General features: G+C 39.6%; 1 long non-coding RNA gene across 25 annotated transcripts in view; it reads left to right on the top strand.

The window, feature by feature from the left end:
- Positions 1–21645, top strand: part of LOC123781360 (uncharacterized) — a 355277-nt gene that overhangs the window by 223143 nt on the left and 110489 nt on the right. For 18 of the 25 annotated variants that reach the window (XR_015727475.1, XR_015727477.1, XR_015727473.1 and 15 more), the window contains one exon: positions 205–21237. This is a non-coding gene — a long non-coding RNA (uncharacterized LOC123781360). The remainder of the gene's footprint in view (positions 1–204; positions 21238–21645) is intronic. The other 7 variants (XR_015727469.1, XR_015727483.1, XR_015727470.1 and 4 more) reach the window with 7 other exon arrangements.

Here is a 21645-nt window from a genome sequence, read left to right on the forward strand (position 1 = left end):
TTTAAAGCAAATGTCGATTGGGTCTTTTGGAGAGTCTAGAATCGGCTTGACGCTGGATGCCTGCATGTGATGGGCAGGCATCTCTTCAGATGTGTATCGAGTAGGCCCCTTAAATTTCACAAAAGGGACTGGCCCTCTCTTCCATTCATTTGATTAATGAAGTCTGCAGCTTTATCTTTCACATGTAATCCTTGTTTTTGCCAGGGAATATTAATTGTCTGCTGCTCAACTTTTCTCAAACTCTTTGTTAAAAAGAAGCGACTGATATTCTTGGAGAATGGCATAAAAGATCATCCGTTTGACATTTCCTTCAAGTTCCTTAAAATCGACCCCTAGATCATCAGGCTGGGAGACTGGTAGGTAGAACCCGTTACTGTGGCCTTGTAGAATTATTCTCAACAGCTCTGTGTCTTGGGCCCTGGGTGCGCCTCCAGGCACGCTACCAGAAGTCTCTGAAAGTCACTCTCCAGCATTACCGTGGGAGATTTTTATCTCAGGCCTCTGTGCCTTTTCAGAAACCCCTGATATGCTATTAATGATACATGCTCTGAGTTTTGGAACTAATTATGTTTCTAATTTTGTTCTGGCCTGTTGCTAATATGTCTGTAACGGAAGGTATAGGCTTATGCTCTGTGTTGAATGTCTTCTTCTTACCCCTCTCTTCCGCACGTGGCTCTGGGCTCTGGAACCTGACGCGTGTGGACTGTATCAAGGGGATTCTTTGCCCTCAGGCTTCCGCTGGATTTGGGCCATGAGAAGTATCAGAACGAGATCTAAAGGCAAGGAGAGAATGAAACTCGGCACTTATTCCCTGAGCTCTCTGCAGGTCAGGACACTGCGGGTTAGCCCCTCCTTTTGTACGTCCGCACCTCCTACCGGGCAGCCTGTCCCTGCGGAGTTCTTTCTCTGGGTACGGGTAACCACTCCCTCACCTTGCCCTTGAGGTCTAGAGTAGTAAAAAATTCCTGGCGGAGTTTTTTTTTTTTTGTTATTTTCCCAGAGGCACTCCACTTACCCACTTTTTCCATTTCTTAAATCCTTCCAGCACTTTTACAAATAGTCCCTTTATTAAACTCTCCTTAATGGATTCAGTTTGAATGTGCCATCAGATTCCTGCTGAGACCCTGACTGATAGACTGTAGCAACCGCTGGGCACCAACTCATCGCCTCTTATTTTTATTGTGCCCTATTTTATTTATGGATTTATCTTTTATTCCTTTGAATGATAAACCCCTCTGTTCTATAAAGCACCTCAAAATATTCTTTTGCAAAGAGTCAAAGTGTAAATAAAAAAATGCATATGCAAATAAATATGCTAGGTCCTCTGCTTTATGCTGGGATGAAAAGACAATTAAGGCTTCGTCCTTGAGGAGATCACAGTCTGTGAGGAAGACATTCAAGGAAGCAAATAATCGCAGAGCATTATGATGAGTTATAAGGAAGATGTAGGCACAGTCCTCTGGGGACCTGCTATGTTCCTGACTGAGCTCAGAGGAGGAGATGGAAACTGGTCGGAGGGACCAGAGGGGGAGATGGCTGAGGTGCTCACAAAAGGTGGGGCTGTTAAAGTCCAGGGAGTGGCATGGCGACAGGCGCCCAGCGTGGAGGGCCAGTTGTTTATCTCTCCAAAACATCCATGATCTTTCCTGGTGTGTTGGAGTTCCCATTCATGTCCTGTGGGATTGATTACTTATTATTTTTAAAGTCTGTTAATTTTCAAGCCTTGATTTAGAAAAAAAAGAAAACTTGGAAAATGCAAAATACTTTGTTATTCTCCAGAGATTTATGTTTAACTCAGACACGACTAATGAGTCTCACAATACGTGTCTCATTCCTTCCCCCTTTCATGTACGACAAGGCTTACATAAATCACATACCCGCTTCATCAAAAGTGTCTTTAAAAAGTGAGATAGATTGTGACTGGCAATATGAGCAGCAGGTAAGTCATGTCTAAGTAGCAGAATACACATAGTTCGGTTTCAATAAGAGGTGAAAATTGTAACAGTGCTTTAAAAGGAAATTGTGATTTACTATCTGATCTTGGAATAGGCCTAAGAATGGTCCATCAGGAGCCTGCAGGAGACACAATGTGTCCTGCTACGTGTACTAGAGATGGCTATTTCTTATCTGTCACATATGTTTAAAAAAAAAAGACTAAGTGATCAAAATCTCTGAATTGTTTAATTTTGGATTAATCAGAAGATGAAACATGGGCTCTAGGTCTTTCATCAGCCTTCAAAATGAGTCCTGGCCTAGTCTGCTAACTTAAAAATAAAACCGAATGCAAACCTTCCCTGCTGTGTGAAAAGGTTTGGCTCGCGGGCCTCCTGGACTTTTTTGTCTGTTGGGTTTTTAATGAGGACCAAAGTCTGGGTTCTGGAACATGGTGAATTTCGATTACAGTGGGGTTCCAGCCTGGTTGGAATGGGGGAAATGTCAGAAACCTCGTGAGCTCACCACCCAGCTTCTAGATGAAAGGCATGGGAGAAGCTTCTCAAATCCTGCTCAACTCTTGGTTTTTATCCAAACCCACGCTCTAAACCCACAGAGGTTCAGTAAGCACAAAATCCCAGCCAATCATTGGCTTTGTAAAATGCCAATTCCTCTTTTAGCAAACAATTATAAGGCATAATTGCTAGTAGAGAAAATCAATCGACCTTCATAGATTTTTAACTGCCCATTTTATTTTGCTTCCTCATAAGTATCAAGAAGATGACATTGGCTTTGGTGCAGTTGTGTTTCTGTTAAAATCTTGACATCTCCAAAGTGAGGAGGAGCCTTAATGGTCTCCCATGATCAAAGTGCCCCTTGACAGCTCTGATCTCCAGGGAAAGCATGCTTCCAGAGTACACTGAAGCTAGAAAGTGCTCGGTTCCTTAGCTTTTCTCCAGAGACTTCTGCAGAGCATGCCAATTAGTGACTGGATGGGTGGTTTGCAAGTATTGATAGACATCCAGACATAAGGATCATTCCAGGCAGTGATCACTGAGCCACTCAGCTATAAGATGTCTGTAATTAATTTTAAACCTTATCCCATTTAGAGGAAATAACCCTTGGTCAAAATAAACTAGATGATACTGTTGCGATCCTGTGTGTTGATGCGGCTGTGGTAAGGCGATGGATCTCAAACTCTTCAATTTTCCAACCTATGCGGTGAGACGAAAGTTCTAGGGGCCGGTTTGGTTTTGTTTGCCCCTGACAAGGTGAGGAGACAAGGTATGTCAGCGGTGTGTGGTGGCGGAGGGGGGGACAGGAAGTAAATACTGTTTTTTATTTGAGTGTAGTTGGCACACAATGAATGTTACATTAGTTTCAGGTGTCCAGCATAGTGATTGGACAAGTCTATACATTATGCTGTGGTCTCCACAAGGGTAGCTCCCCTCTGTCACCGTACAACACTATTAAAATATCACCGATGACACTCTCTATGCTGTGCCTTTCATCCCCGTGACTTGTACCTTCCACTCCCCTTCACCCATTTTGCCCATCTCTCCACCACTACCCCCTCTGTCTGGCAACTATCAGTTTGTTCTCTATATTTTTGGGGTCTGTTTCTGCTTTTTTAAACATTCTTTATTAGAAGATAAATGATATGGCATTAGATGGGATAAACTGAATTGATAGCGACTTTTTATTAAATATAAATTAGCCACTTATTGTTCCTTCATTTTTTAAATACTTATTGAGCCTTGAAACCCTGTGCCAGGATTCTGTAATAAAGCTCTTGTTCCTAATATAAACACCCTGACTGGTAAGCACAAAGTCCTAGGGGAGTTCCTACGAGGAGCATCGAACTAAGATCAGAGAAAGGAAGTGTTCCCTATCTCCTTATATGTGGCCGGCTATATTCCATCATAGTCCTGGCTTAGCTGCATAGGTGGTTTTTTTTTTTTTTTTAGATTTTTATTTATATATTTGAGAGAGAGAGAGAGTGAGACAGCACAAATGGGGAGCGGCAGAGAGAGAAGGAGATGGAGAAGCAGGCTCCCCGCTGAGCAGGGAGCCCCACGAGGGACTCGATTCCAGGACCCCGGGGTCACGACCAGAGCTGGAGGGAGACACCCAACTGACTCAGCCACCCAGGCGCCCCAACTGCATGGGCTTATGACCCTGGAGTACCCAAATTCCCAGGCAATGATTGAAGAGAGACGGTGAAACAGATTCAAAAATAGGAAGAAAGTATCGAGTTGTGTTTTCATAATTCCCTTTACCCTGTTTTCTTCAAAGCACTGATATGTACTTGGATTAAAGTGCATTTTAAATAGGGATGGAGACACATTGTAAATTGTGACACACCTCAATTTCCTTCTAGCCTCTGAAGCCTGAAATCTACTATTTAGAAAAACACAATTCTGTTACTATGAAACTTTGTTTTTCAAACTGGCATCTAGGGGGACTTCTTTTTAGGGAGTCCACACAGGCTTTGAGGACTGAAAGTTTTATGTTTAAATTTTCAAAATCATTGAAAAAACTAGTACAAATATATCCCGGTTTATTTGGATGGCTGGCTTTTTAACCTTCCACTTGATTTGTGACCCAATTTGCAATTGCCTGTTGCAAGTGATTGCCGGAAGAGGCAGCATTTTACTTTTAGTCCTGTGGTTTTGTTTTTTGTTTTTTTTTTTTACTTAAGTGCTCAGGTGACCACAGATGTATTTCAGTTCCTCCGTGATTTTTCCCACCCACCCACCCCTTTTAAATGGTGGTTGTTTATTTCTTGGTTTTGAGAACGACTGCTGTAAAACTTTTTGGAGTTGGTATAATGGAATTTGAGATCTATGCAACTGAGTCCTGTGAGGATTGACCCAGAGGGCACACTTCAAGTCATAAGGTAACAAGAGATGTGTTTTTTCTATATTCCTCAAATGAAAGGTGGAGGTGTGAATACAGTTATTGAGTACTGAATGTCTGCTAGCCTTCATGCCAAGAATTTTGCATACCTCACCTTGCTGAATCCCCAAACCATATGAGACAGCTATTAACCATATTTTGATGAGGAGGAGTTAAAGTTCAGAGAGTTTAAGTCTCTTGCACAATGTTACATTGTCAGGATTAAAATCCAGCCTCTTTGACCTGAAGGGCAAGGTTGTTTGCCATATGGAAGTGATTGATAACAAAGGACAGAAAGGGAAGGGAGGGCAAATAGGTCTTTTAGACAAGCAAACGTTAAGTTAGCTTTGCAGTATTATCTAATTCTTTGTAACCTAAATAATACCTGTATTTCAAAGAACTATATGTGTTCATTCCTGTAGTCAGCAGTGAGAACCTATACTGTCCCACATCGACAGGGTCTGCATATTTCCCTGCAGCTGACCTCTTAGATGCTTTTGGGGGTAGCTGAGAATGCTGTTACTTCACCATTTTATACATTGTTCGTTGTTAAAGAGATACTGTGTTAAAAGGTTACTAAGACCTAGATGTTTTTTATGTTTCTGAGACATCTTAAACATTTCAAGGCTCAGCTGCATTTCAGTAAATTTGGCCTATTTTCCTGACACCTTAAAATTCTGCAAGTGTTTAGATAATTAACTTATGCCACGATAAGACTGCTACTGTTCTCTGGATAGCATTTCTGTGATTTATGGTCATACTATCTCCCAAACTTTAGGTTAATTTGATTTTGCTTGGGACTAAAAGAATACATTTTTGTGAAAACTCTAAATGTGGGTGTAATGCAATATTCTTATTAATTATTATAAGAAAATGAGCAAAAAGAATATAACTTTTTTACTTAACTGCAAAGCTCAGAGTTTTAGAAGGACGGTGACTTTGAGTACGAGCAGCCCTCCAGAACAGGCACTAAAACCTTCGTCAGTCGTCTGTGGATGTCTTTGTATTTACTTTTGGCATGCCCAGAACTCTTGATGGTCTTATTTATTTGACAGCTTGTTTTGGATTTGGTCATATGATAATTATCTCCTGAGGTATGAGTTTTACCAGTTAGGGATTTTGTGAGCAGAGGATTCCACAGAGAAGTGCAAACGCGTGTGGCCATCTTGGGTTTGGTATTGGAGAAGAATACTCACTGCTAGGAGAAACAGAAAGTGAAAACTAGCTTGCTGTGGAGAGGCAGAAGAAAGGAGAAAAATCGAAACACTAAAGAAGATGAGACGTTACTGTAAATTTAGGAAGGAGATAATCAGAAGCTTCCACAAACCATTTGGGTCTTATCTGCTAAATAATTGCTTATGTGTGTAATTGTTTACCCACCCTAAACCCCCAAAGCAAATTAAGTGGGCGTTTTCACCTCACTTTCTACACATTATGCTTTGTTCTGATTTTACACATTCTTTGAATCGAATACCCTGGAAATGTGTCTAAATAAGTAATTCTAGGTTTTCACACAATAGCTATGAAGTAGAAGAGACTAATGGCGTGAAGGAAGAGAAACTGAAGAGAAATGTGTTGAATCCACATGTAAAGGGGGCATCAGCGTGAAGACTCTTGGGGAAAATTAAGGTGTTTGTGGGAGTTAGACTGAATAGTAACATGGGGACATGCAGGAATTAACATTTATTAATAAGCATCTTCTAGGTGCCAGGCACTATACTGAGCAGTATGGACATAGCGGAAAACAGACCTGGACCCTGTCCTCCTATAAGTATATTAGGAAAGAGAGACAATGGCCAAGTGATTACAAGTGTTTAGAGCGTTCCAGAAGGAAAGTGCAGGATGCTAAGAAAATAAATATGGAGGGAATTTAGCCTCGTCTAGGAATTCTGGGTAGTGTCACTAAAAAGAGGATGAATGCTAATTAGTCAAAGCAATGAAGTTGTGAGGAAGTAGAGGAGCAATGGAGTGATGTCCAGGGAGGCACACCCTCCACTTCCATGAAGGAGAAAGGTAATGAGAAACAGAAATACTTAAGTGCAAACTGAAAAGTGCTATAAAGAAGCAACGGGCCCTTAACTGGAGGACCTGTGTGATAAAGGGGTCTGAGAAGACCTCTCTGAGGAAGTGATAGTCCAGATGAAATCTGAAGAAAGAGAAAGAAACTACGGAAAGAGCAGGGAGCAAGGTGATTCAGGTGGAGAAGACAAGACATGTGAAGACCTTGAGAAAGGACAGTCCTTGGTATATTTAGGGAACAGAAAGTAGGTCAGAGTCCCTGAGCATGGCGTGCTAGGAAGAGAGTAGCTTGAGATAGAATTAAAGAGGAAGGCAGGGGCCAGATTTAGCAGGATTGGTAGACTCTGTATAGTTTAGAGGGGGAATGTTTGGGGACTTGTTGACAGGTGGCTTGTCAGCGTGCATAGAGACCTCACAATAACTGAAAGATGAAGAAATGGAGGCTATGAAAAATTAAATAGGTTTCTAAATGTTTTTGCACACTGTAAACGACAGAGCCAGCTTTTGAACCTAAGCTTATTTAACCCCAAAGCTCACGCTCATTGGGAACATATGTGTGAGTGACTCACTTAGACTAATGATTGACAAGGAAGTGCCCTGAGAGAAACATATTCAGAAAGAACTTTTGGATTTTTCAAAATCCCCACTCCCTAGAGAAGGACCCCATAAATGGACACTCTTAGATGTTTTGGAACTGACTGTACCCAGATCAAATGCTAAAGGAAGAACAAACTCTAAAAAACAAAACAAAACAAAAAAAAACACCCTTAAAAACCCTTCAGAAAGTCCATACACAGATGATCCATTTAAGGTCTCTTTATTTATTTAAATATGTGAAGGCAAAAAGGACATTTTTTTGGACTGTGCGATGTTCTCATATTTTATAAATGCAAATGAAATAGATTCTTTACTCCTTTCTTACTTCTTTGTAGTCCATTTGTCATTTGTCACTTGTTTCTTTTTCTATTTAAGTGTTGTGTCTTGGCTTTTGGAGTCCCCTAAAATTATGTTGTGTCCTTTATTGATGGTGACAGTCAAGTACATAGGAGCTGGCACCTGCTTCCCAGTTCCCCATCTCTATTGGCACAAAAGGGTGTCTTCCTCTGGGCACCTTGGAATAGTGATCAGGCATGGAGTGGGGTCATGGCCAACGAACAGCTCACAGAGGTATACTTTTTATCCTTCACTCCAAGGTGGGTTTGACAGTTTTCTCAGTTGCCTTCTTGAAGAATCTTTCTGCTTAAGAAAATACCACTGACCATTTTCCAGAGTCTTTGAAGAAAGAAGAATGAATTAAATCATTCGATAGGAGCAAAGAGTTTGAACTAAAAACACAGCCTAATCATTGCGGTGAACACCGTCTGTTCACTGGTGATCTGGGCAAGTGAGGGAGTCCTGGAGACCTGACAGCTGGCTGGCAGATTTCTGAATGAGTGAGGAAATTTTCCAGTTCATCTGTGTAGAATTTAGTCCGACATTACAACATTAGGCTACCCATCTGCAGCCTGCAATTGGTGTAGACAAGAGAATCACTATTACTTTGTGGAGACAAGCCACAAATCTGGAATGAGGCAGACTGGCATGCCTGTTTGGGGTTGGCAGGGCCGAGGTTTAGTCTATTGTTGCAGGCCTGCTTGCCAAAGGAGAGTGAGAGTCCGATTGCATTCGGCACTCATCACACACAATGTCTTCGGATGGACAGAATGTGGGGAATGAACTGAGAGACTTTATGAAGGCGCTGTTCCCACTTGCTTGCTTGCTGTTTGAGCCCTTCCTAATGGGCTGGTGTCTTTTCACTCCAAAGGCCATTCATTACTGGAGTTGGATGGCTCTGTGTGGATGCTGATATCAGTTTATGGGTTATTATATCCATTTGCAAATCATGACTCAAAAGAGGAAACTCTGGGATGCGAAACACTCCATATGCCCATAAATCACAAATTGAATCAAAGTTGGCATCGTGAAAGTGATTGTGTTGGGAGTTTGAAAGCCTCAGTCAGCCAACCTTTATTGAACCTCTGATATTATAGGCTACAGTACTTGGGGGACTGCAAAGGAAATAAAGAATATGGAAGAGTACGTGCAGAAAGGAACTTAGAGGTCATATAGCCCAAATGCCCATCTCAAAGAGAAGGTTGGTTCTTTGCCATTGGGCTTGTTTTTTAAATGGGAAGGTAACTTAAAAAAAAAAAAAAAAAAGACCTATGTGTTGGCTCAAATAGAGCAAATAGAATGTGTAGAATGTGGCCCTTCCTTTTTTTTTTTTTTTTTGCATTTCAGCGAAGCCGATGGGTTGATTCTAAAATAGTTATACTATTAGTAATATAAAAGAAAAAACAATAAAAGCGGTTGCAATTTATTGAGCTCTTACCAAGTGTCCGTCACTTTACAAGCATTGTGTCATGAACCCTCACAAAACTCTGAGGTAAAAATTAGCATTTGTTTCCATTAAAATATGTGAGGGTTTTGAAGGGCACCTAGATTTTGTGACTTGCTCAAGACCAGAGAGGAGAGCCATGGACAGAGCCAGCACTTAAACCAGGTGAAGAGCCTTCGCTCATCTCTACAGGGGCGGGGAAAGTAGATGTAGAAGCATAAAAAGGAGATAGATACCTTTTCCAGCGCTTCTGCGTCGTGTAAGCTAGGACAGATCTTTTCGACTCCGAGTCTCAGCTTACTCATTTTAAATGGCAAAAATAGTGGCCTTTAAGCACACACAGTGGCTGGATGAACGTACGGAATAATGTCTGTGAACTCGTTTAAAAATGCAAAAGCTTTAGTAACACGACCTTCACTTAGGCGACACACAGGAGCTGAGCGCCTGCGTGCTGGTCCGCACTTCGCTAGGCCGCGGTCCGGTGATGAGCTGCGGCGGAGGCCGCCCAGAGCTCAGCTTAGTGCCGGGAGGGGTGAGCGCATGATTGCATTGTGGTAATTGCCCTGGCGTCAAGAGCAGAACCTAGAACACTGTCTGGAGAGGTTGAAGATGACTTTATAGAGGAGGTCTTCGCGTTTGGACAGATGGAGAAGTAGGCTTGTGGCTGGTCAAGAAAACATCATAATGAGAAGGAGAGATAAGAGCAACATGTTAGCATAAAAGTGACGCTGAAAGAAAAAATATATATTTAATTGAAGTATAGTTAACAGACAGTGTTATATTAGTTTCAGGTGTACCACGTAATGATTCAACTAAAATGTATTTTTAAATAGGCTTTTTATTTCAAACTTACGGAAAAATTGTGAAAATAATATAGAGAGCCTGTCTCACGCTAGTGCAGTGAGAGGAGCTGCCGCCATGTCTGCCCACCAACGGATGGCCATGGGGACCTGCTCCAGCTCCATCAGGCAGACATACCGCGCTGAGTCCAGTAACCTGAAAGCTCACAACTCCTTTTGCTATAAGGGGCTGATTCTCTGCAAGACTGTGGGTATGGAGCCCGGGGTGATCATGAAGTGTAGATCCCTCCAGCAAAAGCTGTCGCCTCCTACATGCGGACCGCCATTAACAAGAATGCTCGGGCTACCCTCAGCAACGTTGGATACATGAGCCACAAGAACAGTTACAGCCCAGGTCTGTGAGTGGCTACAATTTGCAGAGCCAGTGCCATCCTATGTAGCCAGAAGCCTGTGATGGTGAAGAGGAAGAAGAAGGCCCACCCCACCAAGAGCTCCGGAGCCCCTGCCCCCCCCACCTCCAAAGCAAGAAAGATGTCAACCACCTAAAGAAATAGTGCAGAGAGATTCCACGTATGCCCCATACCCAGATTCCCTTATTATTATCTTACATTAGTATGATAAAATTGTCACTATTAATGAAGCAATATTGACACCTTGTTAAATAAAGATAATACTTTATTCCAGTTTCCATGATTTTTACCTAATGTCTTTTCTGGAATCAATCCAGGATACTACATTGCATTTAGTCATCATGCCTCCTTAGGTTCCTTTTGGCTGTGCCAGTGTTTTTTGTTGTATTTGATGACCTTAAAAGTTTTGAGGCATACTTGTCAGGTAATTTGTAGAATGTCCTTTTGTAGAATTGGTCTGTTTTCTTCAACAGATGTTTTGATGATATGTCTATCACTTTTGATGTTAACCTTTTATCACTTGGCTTAGACAATGTTTATCAGATTTCTCTACTGTACTGCTACTCCCCCCCCCCCCATCCTGTTTTGGACGTTTTTGGAAGAAAGTGGCCATTCCTATTCAAAGAGTGGGGAGTTATACTCCACCTCCTTGAGCGTAAAGTAGCTACATAAATAATTGGCAGTTTTTCTGCATGAACAATTTGTTTATTGTCACCATTTATTTATTTATTCAATCATTTATGCATATCAGCATGGACCCATGGATATTTATTTATGCTTCATATTATAATCCAATACTCCTTTGTTTTGTGGCTTAAATTATTCCAGCCTTGGCCATTGAGAGCTGCTTCAGTTGATTCTTCTGTCCCTTTGACTTATTCCTTATTCCTTATTATTTCCTGCCTCCTCCCCTTACTTTCTGGCACAGTGAATGCTTCAGGTTCATCCTGTATATTTTGTCTTTTTTATTTTGTCCTAGAATCTGCCATTTCTCCAAAGCTTCCTGGTTCCTTATATTGGAGAATGGTATTAGAAACCAAGATCTGGAGGCTAGGTGTCCTTGTTTGGGCTGCAGTGTCATTGCCTGCAGGCTTGATGGAGAAAGGAAATCTGTGTGTATAAACTAACCAATATAGATACATATATTTATAAATATATATATGTAACTACCTGTATCAACATTAGCTAAACGTGAGTTCGGACTCATGTGCCCAACTTCGGTGTCATTATACCAGGAATCATTCTAGATTTCTTCTCTCGTAGATTCTTTGGGATTTTAGACATAGTAATTATGTCACATAATAGTTTCCTTTCTTCCTTTCCAACATGGGTAGCTTTTATATACTTTTCTTGTTATATTGTACTAGATAGGGCTTCCATTAGGTATTGAATAGGAATGATGAGAGAAGACATCCTTGACTTCTTCTAGATCTTAGAGAGGAAGCATTCAGCTTCTCTCCATTAAAAATGATGCAGAATGTAGGTTTTTGTTAGTTGTTCATTGTCAAGTTGAGAAAGTTCTCTTCCTGGTTTTCTGACAGTTTTTTTTTTAAACATAAATAAATGTTAGATTTTGTCAAATGCTTTTTGGGTGTTGATTGATAATATCATATGGTTTTCCTTTAGCTTGTTGATGTGACGGTTTACAGTCACTGATTTTTGAATGTTGAATCTTTCTTGCATACTTGGAATGAATTTCATTGGTTGTAGTGTTTAGTTCTTTTTACACATTAGCAAATTGAATCCAGTAATATTTAATTGAGGATTTTGTGTCTATGTTTATGTGAATTATTCTCTGTAGGGATTTTTTTGTTTGTTTTTTGGTAAGGTTTTTATCTGATTTTGTTAATAGGGCAATATTGGCCTTATAGAATGAGTTAGGAAGTCCTCCCTCTACTTTTATTTTCTGAAACAGATTTTGAAGAATGAGTATTATTTTTTCCTTAAATGTTTTGTAGAATTCATTAGTAAAATCATTTGGGCTTGATACTTCTCTTTTTGGGAAGTTTATTAATTATTGAGATAATTTCTTTAATAGATAAGATTTTTTTCAAGTTATTTATTTCTATACACATGAGTTTTAGTAGTTTGTATCTTTAAAGAAATTGGTCCATTTCACCTAAGTTATCCAATTTGTGGGCACAAAGTTGTTCATAATATTCCTTTATTTTCCTGTTATGTTCTTGAGATGAAGAGTAGTGAAAACTCTTTTCTTTCTGATATTGTTAATTTGTGTCTTTTTTTTCTTTGTCATCATTTAAAAAAACAGCTTTTCAATATCGTTTGCCTGTTTTTTTTTTTTTTAAGATTTTATTTATTTGAGAGAGAGAAAATGAGAGACAGAGACATAGGGAGCATGAGAGTGGGATGAGGGACAGAGGGAGAAGCAGACTACCTGCTGAGCAGGGAGCCCCGCGTGGGACTCAATTCTGGGACTCCAGGATCATGACCTGAGCCAAAGGCAGCTGCTTAACTAACTGAGCCACCCAGGTGCCCTGTTTTCTTGTTTTAAATTTCATTGATCTCTGCTCTAATTTTTATTATTTTGTTTCTGCTTGCTTTATGCTTAAATTACTCTGATTTCCAAAAAAGGAAGATTATATTGTTGATTTTGTACATTTATTCTATTCTAATATGTGTATTCAGTGTTATAAATTTCTTTTTAAGCACTGCTTTTGCTACATCCAACATATTTTGATAAATTGTATTTTTATTTTCATCTAGTTCAAATATTTAAAATTTTCTCTCAAGAATTCTTTGACCCGGGGCGCCTGGGTGGCTCAGTAGTTAAGCATCTGCCTTCGGCTCAGGGCGTGATCCCGGCGTTCTGGGATCGAGCCCCACATCAGGCTTCTCTGCTGGGAGCCTGCTTCTTCCTCTGCCACTCCCCCTGACTGTGTTCCCTCTCTCGCTGGCTGTCTCTCTCTGTCAAATAAATAAATAAAATCTTAAAAAAAAAAAAAAAGAATTATTTGACCCATGTATTACCTAGAAGTCTGTTGTTTAATTTCCAAATATTTGGGGATTTTCCTGCTATCTTTCTGTTGTTAATTTCTAGTTTAATTCCATTGTGGTCTGAGATTATATTTTGTATGGTTTCTATGCTGTTTTTGTTGAGTGTTTTATGGCCCATAATGTGGTCTGCACTTACAGGTATGAGCTGGAGAAGAATGTGTATTCTGTTGTTGTTGGATGGAATATTCTATAAATGTCAATTAGAGCAAGTCAAATGGTAGTGATGTTAAGGTCAACTATATGCTTACTGATATGCTGCCTGCTTGATCTGTCTATTACTGACAAAAGTATGTTGAAGTCTCTGATTATAAGAGTGGATTTATCTATTTCTCCTTGCAGTTCTATTGATTTTTGCTTCCTGTGTTTTGATGCTTTCTTGTTAGATGCATACATGGTTAGGATTGTTATGTCTTCTTACAGAATTGAGCACTTCATCATTACGTAATGTTTTTCTTTATCCCTAATAATCTTTTTTCTGAATGTAGATTTGTCAGAAATTAGTATACCTATTCCAGCTTTTTTCAATTAGTGTTAGCATGGTATGTCTTTCTCAATCTCTACATTTAACTTCTCTCTGTCTTTATATTTAATGTGGGTTTCTTGTAGGCAACATAAAGTTGGGTTTTGTGTTGTTTATCCACTTTGACAATCTTGGTTTTTAATTGGCATATTTAGATCATTCACATTAAAAGTGATTATTGATACAGTTGCATTAATATCTGCTGCATTTGTATCTGTCTTCTATTCATTACCCTTACCATTTTTTTCCATTTCTTCCCTCTTTACTCTGGTCTTAACTGAGCAATTTTAATGATTCCATTCTATCTTCTCTCAGCATTACAATTATACTTCTTTTTAAATTGTTTATTGCCCTGGAGTTTACATATACATTTTTAACAACCTAATTCCATGTTCAAATGATACTATCGTGTTTCACATGTAGTATAGGTACCTTATAATAGAGTCTTCCCAATTCCTCCCTTTGTGATAATATTGTCATTGATTTCACTTAGTCATGTGTTATAGTCATCTAATACATTGTTACTATTATGACTTTATACAGTTATTTTTCACATCAGTTAAGAATAAGAAAAGTAAAATTATCTATTCCTTTTCATTCTCTTCTTGTCTTTTGGTAGATCCAAGTTTCTGACCGCTATCATTTTCTTTTTGCATAAAAACCTTTTTGAATTTCAGGGCAAATCTATCAATGCTGAATTCCCTCAATTTTTGGTTGTCTGGGAAATTCTATATTTCTCATTCCCTTGTAAAGAATAATTTTACTTGCTATAAAATTCCAGGTTGGTGGTTTTTTCTTTCTATACTTTACATATTTCACTGCACTCTCTTCATCATATAATTTCTGATGAGAAGTCCACTGTCCTTCTTATACTTGCTCCTCTATTGGTAAGGTATTACTTTTTTTCCTCTGTCATGTTTCAAGATTTTCTCAATGTCTTTGGTTTTCTGCAGTTTTAATATGATATGCCTAAGGGGGTGTGTGTGTGCACGCATGTACACACGTGTGCATATAGGGGGCATGGTTTGCAATTATTTTGCTTTGTGTTTGTTGAACTTCCTGGACCTATGGTTTGGAATCTGTCATCAGTTTTGAAAAGTACTTGGAAAGTTCTCCATTTTCTCCCCTTCTCATTCTAATTTTCCTATTATATGTATGTTACACCTTTTGAAATTATCCCACAGTTCCTGCACGGTTCATTCAATTTTTTTAAACTCTTCTTCCTCTTTACATTTCAGTTTGTAATTTCTTTTGAACTATCTGAAAAATCATAGATCCGTTCCTCAGTTGTGTCAAATTTATAGTTTAGCTAATCAAATGCATTTCTTTATTTCTGCTATTTTTTTTTATTTCTAGCATTTCCTTGTGATTTGCTCTTGGATTTTCTTTCTCTTGCTTATAATACCCATGTGTTCTTGCATGTTGCCTACTTTTTCCATTCAAGTCCTTAACATATGAATGACAGTTATTTTAAATTCCTTTTCTGATAATCCCCAAATTCGTGCCATATGTAGTTCTGGTTCTGATGATTTTTTTTTTTTCAATCTCTTCAGACTGTTTTTTTCTCTTGCATGTCTTAATTTGTTGTTGTTGTTGTTGTTGTTGTTGTTGTTGTTGTTGTTGAAAGCCAGATGTGTTCTATCAGGTAATAGGACCTAAAGTATATAGGTATTTAGTTTGAGGATTTATGTAAGCTGGCTAGGAGTTTGGTTGGGTTTAATATTTGCTTTAGCTATAGGTGCTGAAGGTTTCAAATCTCTCTAGCATCTGTGTTTTTGTCTCCCTGTTTGACCTTGGACTTCCCTAAGTACTTTTCCTTGCAGAGTTTTTTTAGCTGCAGTCCATTGTTACTATATTGGAGTCTTGGTCTGGTGATATGTTATGGGGAGGGGGACCATCTGTTTTATACAGCTTGTGTCTTGGGGCTGTGACTTTTGTTAAGCATCTTTCCAGTAGTTTAGCTTTACCCCCAAGCCCCAACCTTCTACTTCTTTGCCTGGTTGCAGTGTTCCCAGTCTATTTCCTTGAGACCTGGGCCCCCGTTCACTATGTTTTCACCTTCTTAGATGAGACCGGAAGGCTAGAGAAGGCTGCAGTGGGAGGAATGCCCTTTCCCAGTAGGGAAAAGCTTCTGAAAAACTCTTTTCCCCTGACGTGCAGACCTTTATTGCGAAGAAATCTCTGCCCACATTTCACAATAATTACTCTTTCCCTCCCCCTGCCAGAGCCCTTGAAGGGATCTTTCTCAGATCTTTACCATGAGAACCTGGTGAGTTTCTTGTTGGTAAAACCCATAAAAGTGTGTCCCCCAACTCCTCAGACTGCAGCATTCAGGAAGCTAGCCCACCCTCAGCCTCCAGCAGCTCATCAAAACTACCATTTAACTCTTATTGCCATGTAAGTATTCCTACCAGTGTGTGGCTCCAGTGGGCTTCTGCTCCACATAAGATCTTGGCCACGTTTATCTATTTCTCCACCTCTCCGCATTGTAGCCCGCCCTGAGTAGTACCTCAGTTCTCTGATGATTCCAAGAAAAGTAATTGTCAGGGTTGTTTGTTTTGTTTTTCTTCAGGTTTTACTGTTATAAGGACAGGAATGATGACTTCGAGGTTCTTCACTCTGTTGGGAGTTGAAATTGGAAGTCGAAGGAGATGATTTTCATGTCACTGGAACATAGGAGATACGAAGAAGGGAAGGGAAGCAAGGCTGGAATAATAGGTGTGGTCTCACTTCTCCAAAGCCTTTTGTTCCAGGCTCAAGGTTTGGACTATTTGCTGCAGGACAGAAATGGGCCATCGTGCAAGAGTTTTAGCTGGGCAGGGACACAGCTGAAGGCTTACAGTGGTGGCAACATGGGGGTGCCTCTCCTGGAGACTGAAGCCTGGGGACAGACATGATCTGGTCAGACTGAGACAATTGCATTGCGCATTCTTTTCCCATTTGGATACCTGGGGTGGATTTAATGCTATTGTTCGGTTGTTATTTCAGTAGGGCACGTGTCATTGTTTACTTTAATTGAACTAGAAAGAAAGCCTTTTATGTTGTCTTGTTCCACACTGCCTTCCCAATGAACTGGGCATAGCACATACTGAAATAGCAATTGAACTGAGTGAACCGAATCATTCAGGAGTTTTAGTGCAATTTCAGCCCAAGCTATCTCCAGCAACTATGTTGATGGAAATACAGGTTAGAGGTGAATTTATATATTATTTTCTATAAGCCTTACAAAGTCATGTTAATTTTATACTTATGGATAAAAAAGGAGGCAAAAGGAGATAGTCCCTGTCCTGCTGCCTTTTCCAGGGATTATTATGTGCCAAGTTCTAAAAAGAACAATTTATAGCACCATATATATTTTTATTGTTAAAGTAACACACATGTTTTGGTTCATATAAATCAACAGTTGTGATACAATGGAATAGTCTTTCAGCAAAGCTCAGGAAATCATTGTATCAAATGCAGGTGGACTTTACTCACTAAGCAATAAACTGGCACCATCAATGAGTCAGGTTCTGTGCTAGGCGCCATGGACAACAATATGGATATCACATGCCTGCCTTTAATGACTGAAAACCTAGTGGGTTAGGCAGGCATACCGTTATCTAGAATATCAATCAGATTGTGATAAATGAGCAAATAATAATAAGATGATAAAAGTAAGGTAAATACCTTCTTTCAAGTTTTTACTATGTAACCAAGACCTATGCAAAACATTTTATATATATGCTCACAGTTCATTTTTACAGGGACCCTGAGATGTTAACATGATTATACCCACTTTATAGATGAGAAATATGAGGCTCAGAGATGTTCAGTGTTTTGCCCAAGGTCACAGCGAGCAGAGGAATCAGGAATGGAAATGAGATCTTTCTGGCTCTCAACTTCCATCTGTTCACTCTACATTAAGGTATAAGAACCCAGAAAGTGTGATTTAATTCTCTCTGGATGAGTCAAGAAAAGCTTCAGAGATAAGGTTACATTTAAACTAGATTTTGACAGCAGTTGGATCCTGCCAGGATGAAAAGGAAGAAAGGAGCATATATAACAGAAGAAAGAGCAAGAGCAGAGGTATGCAAGGGCTCAGGACTGGGGAAACCTGCAGAACGGCAGGAGAATGGCTCATGGACGGGATCTGGGGGAAAGGACGTTTGCTTCCATCGGAAGACGTGAGTCCCGAGCCACGAACGGACTCTGGAACAGAGGAGTCAATGACCTGATCAAATCTGAGTTTTAGCGAGGATATGCTGGAGGCATGTGGGAGAAGTGCAGGGAAGCGAGCCGGGAGGCAGGGAGATCATGTTGAAAGCTGTTATGAAGTACAGGAAAAAGAAGTTAAAGACCTAATTCTTAATACTAAGTTAAAAAATTTTTTTATACAGAGGATCAGAATATTTTAAGTCCCTTTACAAGAGAAAACTTTGATTCCCCCGAGATTTCTAGACATTTGATCTTGATGGTTGTCTTCCAACTCCTATTATTGCTTTCCTTAAACAGCGCTGGGGCTCGGGAGCCTGAACTTTGAAAGTTACAACACGCCTGCTAATCCAATCTTTTACACCTGTTTTTGTGAAAACTTAAATGGATTATATTCACCTAAAATGTGTTTAGAAAGAGTAGTTAATAAAGCCCATTTCTGTGGCAGAAGGAAGTCCAAACAATTCTCTTATGTTTAACTCGTGTCTTTGAAGTTCTTTACAAAGCATGGACACATTCCTTTGTTAGTGACGAAGCTAGAAAGGGTCTGAAAATAAAATGTAGCCTGGAACTGGGGTGAAAAGTGTGGGAGAAATCCAGACACTCGCTGGTAAGCATCTACGGGTTATTCCGCAGAGTCTGAGAAAAAGGATAGTCTGATTCCGAGTCACAGGAAAGGGCAGGTCCTTCGGTCAAGACCTCTTTTAATTGGCAACCGGTCTGCTTGGGATTGGAGCAGTCTCTCCTCCAGCGAAGGCAGACCGTCCTAGATGGGCCATCTGCTCCGTTTCCTCAGCAATGACCCTGGTTCAGTTCTTACCTTTAGAACGTGCTCCTCTTCATGAGATAAACAATATGTTCGAAGCACCAGAGATGCTGTGCAACTTAGGAGAGAAATGATGTTTTATGAACTGTCATCCTGTGCGGCCATCTGCAAAGACTCGCATTTGACCATCCTTGGGGACTATTCCATTTATCCCAGGGTTCTGCTGCCATCCGCTGAAAACTGTCAGGGGTTTTTTTGTTTTGTTTTGGTTTGGTTTGGTTTAAAGATGAGCATACTTTTTTTAGATGGAGAAAGGTTTTTCATTTCTTATACAGTGATTTACAGATAAAAGAGTTACTAGAGATGAATTATTTAATGGGAATATGATCTAAAAAATGACCATGCTTCATACCCTAACAAGAGTTACTTGTAAACCTGTTTCCTGCCTCCTGTAAACTAATTATTCCGAACTATAAACTACCCCACCTCAAGATTAGCTAGAAATTGAGTCAGTATAAATAAATACATCATAAAAATAATGACATTTATATTAGCCATTAGCACATAACTTAAAATATTTTAAAATTTTAATTCACTAGAATGATGTGATGAGACTGACAGTATTTAGCACTGACAATAACTACATTATAGCCTTTTAATCCACTTCTGTATATCTTTATTGTTTTAAATCTATTCTCTCACAGAGCCACAATACCATTAATATACCTAACAGAGTTAATGATAATTCTCTAATAGAATATTCAGTCCATGTTAAAATTTCTTCAGTGGTATAAAAAATATGTTTTTAGAGTTGATCTGCCTACATAAGGTCCACTCATTGCCAATGGGTGCAATGTCTCTTAAGCATCTTAAATATTTAGTCTAGAATAGTCCTTTCTTCCTTTTCTTTCTCGCGTGCTATCGACTTGGAGAAATTGGCCCAACTGTCCCATAGAATCTCCTATATGCTGGTCTCGCTCCTTGTGGTGTAATCTTACTTGTTCCCTCATGCTCTGCATTACTGAAGAATGGACTTTCTCTAAGGCTTGATTAGAGCACAGTACTTTTTTTTTTTTTCCTACACTTCATAGATGTGTATTTGAGTCACAGTTGGAGGCATAGAATGTCCGGTTTTCTCATGTTTGGTAATGCTGAATGATTACTGACCACTTCAGCTTTTCTCCCAATAGTGTTAGTGTACATTCATGACAATCGCTTGGAAAATTTTTTTCATCCCATCTTGCGAAATGATGAATTTCTAATTCTAACATTCTTCATGCATTGGTGAGCTATAATTATTCGGGACAGAAAAATTTGTCACTCATTGGCTAGGTCAAAAAGGGTATCGGACTTGAGTTCAACCCTTTTCCCAAAGAACTCCCCTTCCTTTTCAGAGGGAATGGGAATCAGAGATTGCATTCTGGGTTCTAGAAGTGCTCATTGCTCCTGACTTGCACAGCTTCCAGGCACATGGTAGGCGGAACTAGTCAATATGTATTTTTAAACAAGGGAGATAAAAGGATTTTACATTAATATTTCTAATTCAATTTTAAGCTGTAGGATTTTTTACTTCTTGAACTTTTTTTTTTCCTGAAGTCCAAAAATCCTTGTTCCCACTGACATTAACATAATTACTTGCTCACTTTATCCTACAATATACTGGTAATAGTTTAAAAATAGAAACGCTAATGTTAGTACTAAAATTAAGTCTACAGACTATAGTTTAAGATTTCTGTTTCCCTAATTATGAAGGAGAAATGAGCATTACACACACACACACACACACACACACACACAGTCCTCAGAGGCTTCTTAATTTTTTTTTTTTTTTTTTTTGTGCTCTCTCCTCCTGTCTTTTGCCAATTTTTGTATTAGGAACTTGATCATTTTCTTCTCAATTATGAGGCGTGTTTTAAATATTAGGGATATCAAAACTCCGTGCTGTAAGTTGCAAACATTTTTCTCAGTTTGTCATTTATTTACTTATTTTTTGAAGTGAATGTAATCTCAAGATTTTATTGACTTCATAATAAAACAGAAAATGAAGCTTAGAACTGGATCCGTGGCCCTTTCTCTTATCTTCTTGCAGTTTAGATGTTTGCATCTCTTAATAGCCAGCATTCTCTTCGATCTGTATTTGGGCTCAACACATTCAAGCCTCAGCACCGTCTTCTTTGTAGTTTCAGCGTCTTCCCAGAAAATCGGCTGAGCCTGTCCGCCATAACCACTCTGTTCCCTGTCATCGTGGCGTTTTCCTTGGGCGTACAGAGAATTCTTGCCTTTCATGAACCCCGTCACTTTGTGAGGTGGGTGCTTGCTATCCTCTTTTTTTTTTTTTTTTAAAGATTTTATTTATTTATTTGACAGGATAGAGACAGTCAGCGAGAGACGGAACACAAGCAGGGGGAGTGGGAGAGGAAGAAGCAGGCTCATAGCGGAGGAGCCTGATGTGGGGCTCGATCCCATAACGCCGGGATCACGCCCTGAGCCGAAGGCAGATGCTTAACCGCTGTGCCACCCAGGTGCCCCACCTGCTATCCTCTTAACAGACAGTCCACCAAGTTCTGAGAACATCCACCATGTTTCTGGAAGTATTAGCAGCATGGGGAGAAAGCTCATTGATATTTTTACTTTGTATATAGTATTTTATGATGCAAACTTTTTTGTTTTTAATTTTTATGTAGTCAGCTGTACCAAGTTGTTTCTGACCTGCT

The sequence above is a fragment of the Ursus americanus genome, chromosome 18, assembly GCF_024610735.1.
Source record: "Ursus americanus isolate L20-20 chromosome 18, mUrsAme1.1.p, whole genome shotgun sequence".
NCBI lineage: Eukaryota > Metazoa > Chordata > Mammalia > Carnivora > Ursidae > Ursus > Ursus americanus.